We start from the raw sequence: 12252 nt of genomic DNA on the forward strand, positions 1-12252 counted from the left end.
CCCCCTATTGGATTCAAGGGGCAGCAAGACCAGCCAACACTGACTCCTCCGTCTCTTCCTTATGACTGGCCAACCCACACTTTTGTAACACAGCTCCTTACTGGACACAGCTGCGATTTAACAAGGAAAAGGCTGTTTCTTCTCTGTTGTGGTTAGACACAGCTGCGGCCCATCAGGAGTACAGCTGCCCACAGCACCATCCCACCTACACTGGGCCATGGGGAGGGTGGGACAGTTTGGTGGGAGGCAGAAATGAGATCCTTAGCCATGGTCAGGTGGGAGAACTACAGGGGAGTGGACAGGGACAGTCAGTGCTAATAGAGTCCTCAAGGTCCTGACAATAAGCCTGCAAGTACTGTTGTATTTGATCCATTGCCATCAAATCTCTATTCAAAGATGATGGCACTGGTTTTTGTACATAAATTTGGGCAATTGGACACTTGAAGCTTAACCTAATATTTAAGTGCTGCTGTGTTTGGAAATACAATGTTAGGTATTGAGAGGATTCTGTGTGGTTTTTTCTACCAACTCACTCTTCAACAAGCAATCTGGAACTACTCAAGTCGCCCAATGCTGAATCTTACCATAAAGCAGAAGCAATGATGCATGCCAGATCCAGGTAATTTTCCTACTTCTCTGAAGAGCTGTTTATAAAGCAGTTTTCCTCTCCAATATATCTGCTTTTATACATAATGTTTTTATAAATGCTCTTATCAATCACCTAATCGAGAACAGTATTTGTACTCGACAGATTTTTTTTTTTTTTTTGGGGGGGGGGTGTGAGGACTAATATACATTAATTAACCTCAAAGATCCTTCTTCTTATAGTATTCCAACAAAAAGAGCACACCAGACAACAGAAAAAAATCAAGTATTCTGGGCCAGGGCTTTGGATGGAAACAACTGGCAGAGGGTAATTCTATACCCAGCTGTGTCTAGCCCCCATAAGCTACCTTGACATCAGGACACCTGTGGAGCACTGAGATTCTCCCATTGTTCATTGCTAACCACAGAAGATGAAGAAAGATATGCTCTAACCACAGAAGATGAAGAAAGATATGCTTGGATTGTGGAAGCAACTTATTTTTTGCAAATACTCTGTCAGATTTCATTAGTGATTTGGTATAGGTGGCTTTTCGGTTAGTGTTTTTTTTTTTTCTCTTTTTGTTGTTTGTTTGGGGGAATTTTATGGTTTGGTTTGTTTGTGTGTTTTGAGTTTTGGTGGGTTTTGGTTTTTTTTAGTTTTTGTTTGTTTGTCTTTGTTTAGAGTTTTTGTGTGTGTGTTTTGGGTTTTTTCTGTAATCTGGCAGAAAATCTAAAATCTGCGCACAATGTACTGAGAAAAAAACTTCTATGGTGAGGTTGGGTTTTTTATCAGTGAGAGCAGAACTTCAGAAAAGGACAAGATCAGAGCAAAGGAAGTGACTAACTGAGAACCAGATGTTGCTACTACAAATTTGATTTTAGAACTGGCTGGACAACATCATTTGTAAAAATGAAACTGGTTCTGCAAGGAACAGGAATTTAAAAGCTGGAAAAGAGTAGCCAAATAGGATTATACACTGCTACTACTGAAACTCACTCCAAATGAACTGATGTGCTCTACATCATCTTTTAGGGTGACTTTGGCTAGATAGGGAAAATGTGTTTGGGGACTAAAGAGCATTAATATCCTGCTTTGGGTTTTTTTATTGTACAAAATTAAATATGTGCTCTAACCCAAATTGATTCTCTGAGGGCTCTTTTCCAAAATATTTTCATAATCACTGTTTGGGGATTTTTTTAATCTTCACTATAGTTTACCCTCTTTAAAATACTTCTCAAGCAATGACTCCTTCATTAGCCCTATTTAACAAATCCCAAGTATCAAACCCCTTGTACCATATCAGAAACACTAATTCTTTAATAGGTGCTGCTCTTAGGACTCTAATAGAATAAAATCCATTAGATATTTTGTCATCCTGGAAGTTTTAATTATGTGGAACTATTTGTTGGTACTCATGTTTCTGTCAGTAAAATTCTGAAGTCAGTGAAGTTTTAAATAATCAGAGAAAGTTGATATTTTAATTTAACTCTTAATGAGAAAATGTAAAAAAAATCTGTGAAGTCACTTGCTAAAGATTTCAAAGCAGCTGTTTTTCAAAAAGTATTCTATTTTAATGTATGTATTATCTTTCTGTGAAGTGAAAATGTTTGCATTGAATTGAGCTTCTCATTTTTTCTTTTTATAAAATTCATTTATTTTCTACTTTATTGCAGAGTTTGCATTTTATTTTCTTTAAAATTTAGAATAAATTAGCATAATAAATTTTTATATATTGCTTTTCTTTTTTTTTATTTTCTCTCACTTTTCTCTATGTTTATGTCTATTTTGTCACATGCATTTCTTTCATTTCTTTCTCAATTTTTACACTGACAAATTATTTGTGAGTTGTCTTTGATAATTACCTGTACAGTAATATAATTTCATGGAATTAAAACTTGAATAATATGCCTTGAAGCTGAAACAAAGAATATGGAATGAACGATCAAAACCTCTGTTATTGTCCATATAAGATGGATTTTCCTGCATAAACTATAAGCTATTGACAAGGTTATCAACAGCACCAATTTTCTCATTCCCTGCAGCAACTGTGACAGAACAAACCAAAGTGACATTTTTTAATAGCTATAAATAGGGATATGATAGTAAAAACAATGTTTGTCTTGGATCCTAGAAAAAAAAAAAAAAACACAAGAGAAATCTTAATTCAATACAAACAAGTCCATTTTGAAGTACTTCTATGTGTCTTTCCTTGCCTTGCATTCTATTTATCTTCATGCTGACTCTTCAAGGCAGAGAAAAGCTATTTCCCCACCTCTGCACATGTAGACCAGAAGACTTACGCTCTCAAAGGAAATACAGTTCTAAACAAAATGTAGTTCTCAGTGAAAGACAGTGCCTCGGCTCCTCAGATGTACAGTGTGTTATTCAAAACTGAGATATTGCAGAGCTTTGTGGCTTCTTGCTTAGTTTTTAACCCCAGAATCCTGTTGGGGTTTGTTTGTTTGTTTGTTTGTTTGTTTGTTTACTATTAGTCAGGATACCAGGGTAACACCTCTGACTTAGCTGAGTATGGAGTAGACTATATTCTCCCTGTAGAAATTCTTGAGTACTTTTTCAATTCAATTTTGCTGGTTCTGCTCTATTGGTTGCATTAATGTACTTCATCTCTACTAAAAAATCAAGGGGCAAGAGTTAAAAGTAATTAAAGATATCTAGGCAGGAAGATATGAGATGTTTCATGGGATTGTCAGATAAGTCTTATCAACTAGCATTATCAATCAACAATAATTTAGAAAACTTCATGCTGTTGGTTACTGGAGGACCCTGGCTAAGCTTTGCAATTTTCAATTAAGAAAATGCTGGAGTTGTCTTCTACCAAGGAATTGCATTTCTCTCAATAGCAGGAGATGTGGAGAACACAAAGAGGATATTGTTTACTCGATTAGTCACCCCTTCAACCATTCCTTTATTCAACTTTAAAAGGTGCTTTTCACCACTGTTAAAAACGTGCTGACAGCAATGGCACATCTCAAAACAAGAAAAATAAAAAGATGGTTCTGTTCCCAAAACAGTCAGGTTATATTACTTTTCTCTTGATATGTTAGTAGTGACAAATTAGAGTAAAAAAAATAAAACCAACAAGACTTTCATTAAAAGTTACAGAGGCTGAAAAATGCAGTTTCTCAGTGGGAAAAAGATTTTGAAGGGCATTGAACATGAGTCAAACTTCTGAACGGCAAGTAATCAAAATGATTACTCTTTAATGTCACTTTTACTACTTTGCTGTCAGAATGTCCAAATTTAAAAACAGCAAGAATTTTTTCTTTCTTTTCTTTGACTTCAAAATAATCAACAATTCAAAAAGTTTTGAATGTCTCCTGTCAGATCAGTCTAACTGCAGGAAATGTAATATTTATTTTCTCCAATAAAGAATTAAAATAAAAATCCAAACATAATTTCCAGCTGGGCCTTTCAACAAATACTGTTCTTCCTAATTAATAAAGGCTAATGCAATTCCATTAACATTGCCAGTATTATTTAGACATCAATGCTCCACTGAGGTCTTGACAGACTGCTTTACTTCCTTATAGCATTTCAAGATATTTCTCAGTTGGAAAAAGATCATCTGAAATTTTCAGAAGTTTTCATTGTACTTGAAAACTCTAATACACAGGAAGGCTATTTTAATCATATGAATAATTTGATCATATGAACAATTTTATGATATGGATCATATGAATATATGAAAAATTGTGCAAGGGGGGTGTGGTTTCAGTATGTGAAAAATTGTGATTTTTATGAAAAGACCTAAATGAGCACAGAGCCTTGTGGCAGAAACCAAAATTAAAATGATTATGTACAAATCTTATGACTTCATAAACTCTGTTTAAATGATTGTCTTGGTTTAGATAGACAGGTATCTGCCAGGGAAGATTGGAGTCTCTCTTGGAATGTAAGCCTCTCCCCCCGTTTCTAAATTATTATAAATTTTCAATTAAAAGGCTGTCAGGCAAAGATTTTGGGAATAGGTATAGCAGTTCTTTACTAGGGAAATAAAAATGCAAATGTTGTAGTACAGGAGAATAAGCAAGCAAACAGACAAGAAATCTTAGAAAACCCTGACAGAGTCAGAAATACAACCTGACGCCCTGTTGGTCAGGGTGTTGGAAGCTGTCCAAAGTAAGTCCTCCTGGAGTGCCAGTTGCGGTTCTGTTGGAGTAGAGATGGTCCTGTTGAAAAAGGGTCTAATAATGGTGACATGGGTCCGGTCTTCCTCCAGGAATCCAGTGGAAAACTGGATGACTGGTGACCCTTATGGCTCCTTTTTATTTAGGAGAAGATGTTTTGTCTCCTACTCCCTGGGTAGAGAGCATTTTCAAATGGTATGATGTAATGTGTCATGTCATTGGTGAGCTTTAATGGTTCATTAACAGAAGATGTTCACGTGGGGGTAGTGGAACAATGAAGAGAGAAAAGCAACACTGCTCCATCTGATAAGCAACACTGGCTTATTTGAGCAACACTGCTTCACCCGGTTTTCAATAGATGTAATAGAACAAACTTTTTCTTTTTTTTTTGGTTATAAAACTGAAGACAGTGGTCTTGGAAGGTGATTCCAATGTGATAAAAAAGGCAAAATGTAGCATCTGATAAGAAGCAAGAGGATTTTGATATTTTCTGGGGCTATATAAACCATACATGCTTTGTGAACAATTGGTTAGAGACTGTGCTTTACAAAATATCCATTTGTGCACCTTCAGCTCAAAAGCTTGGCTGAAATCTAGGTATGTGATACCAGCTTTCAATAAAACATATAAAATGGAGAAAGGATATTAGTATTTGAGGATTTTTGAGCCAAGCAGACAGCACACAGGATAATTTTTAAAATATTTATTTCATCTCTACTGAAAGCTGTTTCTTTATAATTCAAGTAGTTCATAAGTTTGAATACTTTTTTCTCAGAACTTTGCAGCATCCTGAGCAGCAGTGACAACCCCAGAAGAAATAGGAAAATTCTTCTGACAGTGTCTTATTCATACTTTCTGAGGGAGTTTAGGCTATTTTCCTGACATCTATATGTTATAAATGTGGTTTTTTTGTTTGGTTGGTTGTTTGTTTGGGTTTTTTTCGTTTTGGTTTGGGTTTTTTTTTTTGTTTTTTTTTGTTTTTTTTTTTTTTTTTTAAATTTTGTGTATGGTCTCTGCCACTATTTATATCCAAAAAAAGGATACTAAATTTTAAACTTACATTTAAAGTGAATGAAGTAACAAAAAGATTCATGGACATATGTTAACCCACTTTAAATAGCTCATAAATCTATGGGTAGTGGTGTCCATGTTTATTTCTTTATTCTGAAAGAAAAAAGTAGACTCTTTTCTTTTTCCCAGAGTAGTGATTAGAAATAGACAAACCCCAGCAAAAGACCTGTGACATCAACAAAAACAAAGCCCTGAAAATAGCCAAATACGCCTGAATGATTGCCTCTTTGTCTGAAGTAGGAATGGTAGCTAGGTTTATACAGCGTTTCATGGATTTTTTTCAATTAAATCCTTCCATTTACCATAAACCTGTTCTGTTCTAAGACTGGGTCTTCTTTATATTTAAAGTGAGATTCTGTTTAGAATGATTGGTTTACTCATTTCTAATAAAATTTTAATCGGTCTCTTTCGGAATCCCAACTATACTTTCAACATCAGTCTCACATCTATAAATATGTTTTGTTGTAATTGAAATTACAGTTTTCTAAGAGTTAAAAACATTTTCTGCATGGTAAATAGGTTATAAAGATCTAATTTGTAATTTAGATGTTATCTCTAAGGTTACTAGACCTGCTTTGGGCAAGTAATTTTGCAGTTGAAAAGAGAGCTCTAGGGAAGGTTAAAACTAAAAGAGGCTTAGAAAATCATTTTACATTCCCTTGGAATTTTTTAGGATCTCAAATTGTCTTGCTCTTCAGGGTGAAATGATGAAAATGCTCCCTCTCAAAATTGTGTCTGAAGGAAGATTGAGAAAGACTCCTAGACAACCCCTCCTTGGAGAAGCCAGACAGGCAGCAGGGCGGGAAAACGGGTTTGAGCTCTGCTACTGGACACCTCGGTTTCCTCTTTTTTGCAATCATACACAGGACTGTGAGAGTTCCCTAGTTAGATCCCTCTTCCTGGCTGAAAAGCTCTCATTTTCCAAACTAGGCAGTTTTGGCATCATATTGTGTCAAAAAGTTCTTTCTTACCAAATATTACAACATATTTTATGAAAATTTTCTTGATTGGAAGTTTAATTGAAACATGTATCTCTCCATTAAAAAAGGAAAGTAAATCTGCAGCTCTGAAGGAAAGAAATAAAAGACTAAACCGATCTCCAATGAGTAACTATCATTAGACTCAAATTTCTAAATTTCTGTTAACAAACACTCTTTTGTAAAGGCTCATTCCAATTAATGCTTTGAATAACCATTTGCTTTACTGTGTCTTGGATAATCTTCAGACTTTTCCTGGAAAAATAAAAAATAGGTTTGGATATTATTTATTTATTTGAAGCTATAGGCTCACTTCAGAAAACAGAAGGGGATTGATTATCAGTATTTGTCAAGAAGAAAAAATCCATGGGGTAAGGAAAGCAACATTGGTAGATATATGCGGGTTTTTTCAGTTTTCTTCTTTTTTCTTCTATGTGCTTTCTGTGTGTCTCCACAACACTTAAAAAGACTATTTTAGTTTTGAAGGCATGGATCAGATATGGCCTTCAAGAAAAAAAAAATCTTATTTTCAAATACATTAAATATATTTAATTTTAAAACTTGTGTTAATCAAATTTACAATGTTCATCAATGGTCCATCCATATTCAATTGTTGCTGTTCTTACATCTGGTAATATAAATAGTGGCAAAATAAAATAGAAATGCTACTTCTGATGACTGTGTGCTACTCTTGTTTCATTTTAGGAAGTTTTTGTGTCATTAGCTTCCATCTGCCCAATTCTTAGGGCACTCATTTGCTGCCCAATTCTTAGGGCATTCTTCAAGTTAAGGTTTGCATTTAGAGCTCTGGGTTAGCAGAAAGCTGCACTCCTTCTTGTGTGGTTTTCAGGCTTTCTTTTCACAAAGAGCCATGAGCATTTCAAAGGAGATAAATGGCCTGTGCTGAGTTAACTGTATGTCTTTTTGGTTTCATGGTTTGTGTTGGAAAGGACCCTATAGATCACCTTGTTCCAATCCCCTGCTCCTACTTCCCCCTGGAATGAAATGGAAACATTAAAAAAGATGAATCGTTCTTTCTTCATCCTGAAATCTGTTTTAATCCCATAGATAAAGGATGTATATTCTGCATACATCAAACTTATATTGCTGCAGTGTTCTAGCACAAGAATGTGAAATTTGCAGGATTGGAATAAAGAAGCCTTGCCGCCATAATATGAATTAAGAGTACACATGCTTCTCCACGAGGAGATATAAATGATGTCATAAATCAAGCTATTAAAACAAAATAAATTGGTTAAGGCAGACTTCCTGCATTTTTTCTTTAAAGAAAACTCTCTTCGGGGTAAAGAAACAAACAATACATCAGAAAAGTTAAGAAAATTTTTATTATTTTGTACCTTCTAAGTTGTACCTTTGTTTTTCCTCAAGAGCCTTGTAGGTCAGGAACCTGCCAATTTTCAGTGATAAGATGGAATGCTTGAAAGGGAAGCAGTTTGTCAAGGGACAAACAGGATACTTTCCAATTCAAAGCTATTAAACTATTACTCAACAAATGTGCTTCTAACCTTCTGTCTCTTCTTGGTGCCATTTTCCCCTGCACTATTTTGCATACACTATGTGGACAATATGTTCATTTATCTTGGATCTTGTTGTTCGTATTATTCCTGTGTGGTTGGATATCTTTAAGCCAATCAGATGATTTCTCCATTTGGGTGGAATTTCTGTCTAAATCCTAATTTCACCTCACATATACATGTACTCTTTCGACTACAGGTAATTTCTTGAACCAGTGTTCACTTAATTTCTATCTCTATCACTTAACAGTGTTCACGTATTTCTGTTTCACTTAAGGATTATTGAATATACTTATTAGAAAAGGGTAATTCTTTCAAGATCTTTGTCTGCAACTCCTTTATGTCATACTGTCTTGTTACTGTTTTTAAACTTGTCTGTGGAAATCCTCTTATAAAATGCCTCGACTCTTTTCTGCACAAGATCTTCCAAAGTATCTGATACAATTCTTTTACGTACAAGGGCTTAAAATAACAGTGTAGAGGCTTAAGCATTCAAAATAGACAATCTTTGGATTTAGTCTGTTGAAAATAATGTCAGGCTGAAAGGACTCCTTTCGTCTTACATCCTTGCGAATTATTTGGCTTGTTCTGGCAGCAAATGTGTGGTTCAGTGGTAGGAAAGGAGGGAATGGTTACCATAGAAACTGTCATACAATCCAGTGTGGTGCTTGTGTTACTGTACCTCTGAGACAATATAAAGCTGCCTTCTTAATCCTTTTAGTGCTGCTGGTTGAATGGTGTATGCCCAGTAAAGTGGCAGTTGTAGGCCCCTTGGCTGCACACTATTTTCCATCTCCTTCTCAGTAAAATAATGGGCCTCCTGCAAACGGCATGAAATAAAACCCCAAGCCCAACATTCAAGGTAGAAAACTTTGTGCTCTGCTTGAAAAACACACAACTTCCCCCCCAGACTGTAATGTCTGGAATTTTATGAGGTTATTTTACATCCTCCTAAAAATCTTTAAACACTAACTGATGTCAATAGAAATACAATGAACTTTGTTCAAAGCATGGGAGATGCCTCAGCGCAATTTAATTTTTCCTGAGATAATTTTATGTATTTAGTTCATTGCTTGCTAGAATCAGTGAATTTTGGGGAGAAAATAAGACAAACTGCATAAAATTAAGGCTTAAGTGATTGTTTTGTTGTGGAGTTTGACACATTTAACATCTGCTAGATTTCATTTAACACTGTGGAACAACAGAAAGTTGTGGCCCCAGTGGAGTGGACAGCTTCAAATTAATGCAGTATTTTGCAGCAGCTTTCTCATTAGATTTTTATGTCAATGCTATTTCATCAGTGTTTTGTACATAGCCATTAGAATTCCCATTAGAGAGAAGACTGGTGTCTATATAAAAGGAAAATGCTCCAGCAATTTAGGTGTAGGGAAATCTGTGGAAAAGTGAAGTGTCTTTTGTTATTGCATATTGGTAACACATCCAAATATTCATTCATAGAAAGGATAGATTAAAAATTAATTAAGCTTGGCAATTATGGTCTTGCCTGAAATGTGGGGCAAGGGAATAATTTCACCACTGAAAATTTCAGAATTTTCATTTTCCTCTTGTGTCTGAATCATGACATGTATTCAAATCTCTCCACTGCCTTTTATCTCAGGATTTTGCCTTTTGATTTAGTTGCATCTTAATTTAGGAAAGAACTGTAGCAAAAACACATATTCTCTCAAATGCCTTAAATTACAGCTTGATCCTGAAGTTTAAGTTTCCAGCAGTCTAAACTGAGAATTTTTTTATTTTGTCCTTTTCTCCAACCCTGGCACCTAGTTTGTTTGAATAGTTGTAGGTCAAATCACTTGTAGGTAGTTATGAAAATGCTTTTGGGAGATGTAGGCTGATGCATCTCTGAGCAGTAGCGCAAGTGAAATGATACTGGTAGTATTCCAATGTTAGGTTGTAAATTATAAATAATATCTTTACAATTCTAGATCCTATGAAGTATAATGATTTAAAATGTTGAACTTTCCCATTTGCATACACGATGTGTGTTTTAAAGGGAAAAAGTGGTACTTGTGCACCATCAACAACATCCCAAAAACAGGTCCAACAAATACTTACTTCATCCTTGTACAGCTTTCAGCATCTCTTTTTGTTTATGAGCATTTGATCATGGCTTTGACTTACAGAGAAACCCCACCACACATTTGAATTAATCCATGAAGTTCTAATAGAATCCACAAATATCTTTCAAAGTTAATGGGGAAAAAAATACAATTTTATATATATTTTGGTTTTGTTCAATACCATAGTCTTCATGACTACTCTTTATGAAATTTATTTGGTAAATGGAGGGAAATACCTTGCTTCAGACCTGGAGGATGATTCCATCCAGAAAGCAGGGCAGTTTACAGGAAAACTGCTGTTCTTGGTATGAGACATGTCCTGGGTCAAAGGCAGAGAGAGGGAGACGTTTTGCTGCTGGGCAGGTAGAATAAAGCTGATAATTGCCTTTAGAGAATTAAACCTTATCTTCATTTTGGTTGCAGAAACAAAGAATATTGTTCATTAAATGCTTCTCTTTTCTTTGGTATTAGTTAATGATGTGAGCCTGACATTTTAAATAAGCAGCTTGGAGAGCTTTCACTCTAAATTTGAGATATTTCTGTATTCACAGGTACTTCATGGATGCCAAAGTGTAAGTTTGTATATTTCTCCAAAGACTCTCTTTCTAACAAATAGTAAAGTCATAATAAATCACATATATTTGCCTGATTAATTGTAATAACTTAATTATAATTTTGAAAATTTAGGTTCTGAGCAAAAAATTTTATCAAAATATCTGAATTGAATTTACTTTGAGGATATCTGTGATGTTTAGCACAAAATAATAACTATTTTCAATGTGTAAGGATATATCAGTTTTTATTCATGAGCACAACCTACTTCCATGTGTGCTTTTCTAATCAAGAAAGACAACTAAAAACATAATGTTCATCCCATGTCTGAGTTCCAGACCTTTGTTGTCAAAGATCACCTGTTCATCTATCTGGGTCAATAAAAGTCAAGAAGGGATCTGAGGTGCTACTTTATTTCTTACTTTCTCAAAGTTGGCAGACTGTAGGGGTGATGGATTTATCTATGCACAGGCACAGGCGTAGGGCAATTATTGTACTATATCATTCTAAAATGCTCTGTGTGCCTCTGAGAAATGAAATGATTGTAGCTCCTTCAGCTACAGCAAAATTTTTGACATACCCAAGACTTTAAAAAGTAATATAAAAGGAGTAAGGGGAATTGTTTGTGAGCACAAATTCAGAATTCTCCACTACCATAACACAGCATCATCAAGATGACTAACACCAGTGTTAACAGCACACAGAACACTATAAAGGTCTTTTGGCCAGGAAGGTTATCTTCTTTCATAATCTGGAGATTTATAATGAATAATATGAAAGCAGTATGGATTTGAATTGAAAGAAGATTTTTAAAATCACTTATAAAAATTAAATTATCATAAGCAGTGAGATTTATGTTTTAGGCATCAGCTGAAAGAGTTTATCTGCGGGAGAATGATGTCACTAACATCATGTGGGTTTTCCTGAGCACCAGCCCAGTAGAAAGAATTACAACTTTTTTATTGCCATGCAATTTACTGCAACAACTGGTATTTCTCTGGGAGTATTTTATGGATGTGACCTGACCACCCACTATCAGCATTTCAGAAGGCAAATTACTATATTGTTAGTCAAAATATTATGATTCACTTTCATTTAGTGCACTACTACTGAAATTTTATAACCCTAAAATAAAATGTAATTGAATTTGTGTAGAGCTAATTGTGGAAACTATTAGTAACTTCATAGATGAATGATCTCAAAGATTTATATTTTATCCAAGAAAATGGATTTATTTGAACAGTTGATAGAATTTTCCTGATGGCTACTTTGGTTTACATAGAATGTAGAATACTGTTTAAT

General features: G+C 34.9%; 1 long non-coding RNA gene across 1 annotated transcript; it reads left to right on the top strand.

Moving 5' to 3' along the window:
* Positions 1 to 260: 260 nt before the first annotated feature.
* LOC136285810 (uncharacterized) lies at positions 261 to 2540 on the top strand. Its single transcript, XR_010719546.1, has 2 exons — positions 261 to 619; positions 829 to 2540. It is a non-coding gene; the product is annotated as an uncharacterized lncRNA (long non-coding RNA).
* The last annotated feature ends 9712 nt before the right edge of the window (positions 2541 to 12252 follow it).

Source organism: Chamaea fasciata, unplaced genomic scaffold (assembly GCF_029207755.1).
Source record: "Chamaea fasciata isolate MVZ Bird 193981 ecotype frontalis unplaced genomic scaffold, bChaFas1.0.hap1 SCAF_2, whole genome shotgun sequence".
In the NCBI taxonomy this organism is placed as follows: domain Eukaryota; kingdom Metazoa; phylum Chordata; class Aves; order Passeriformes; family Sylviidae; genus Chamaea; species Chamaea fasciata.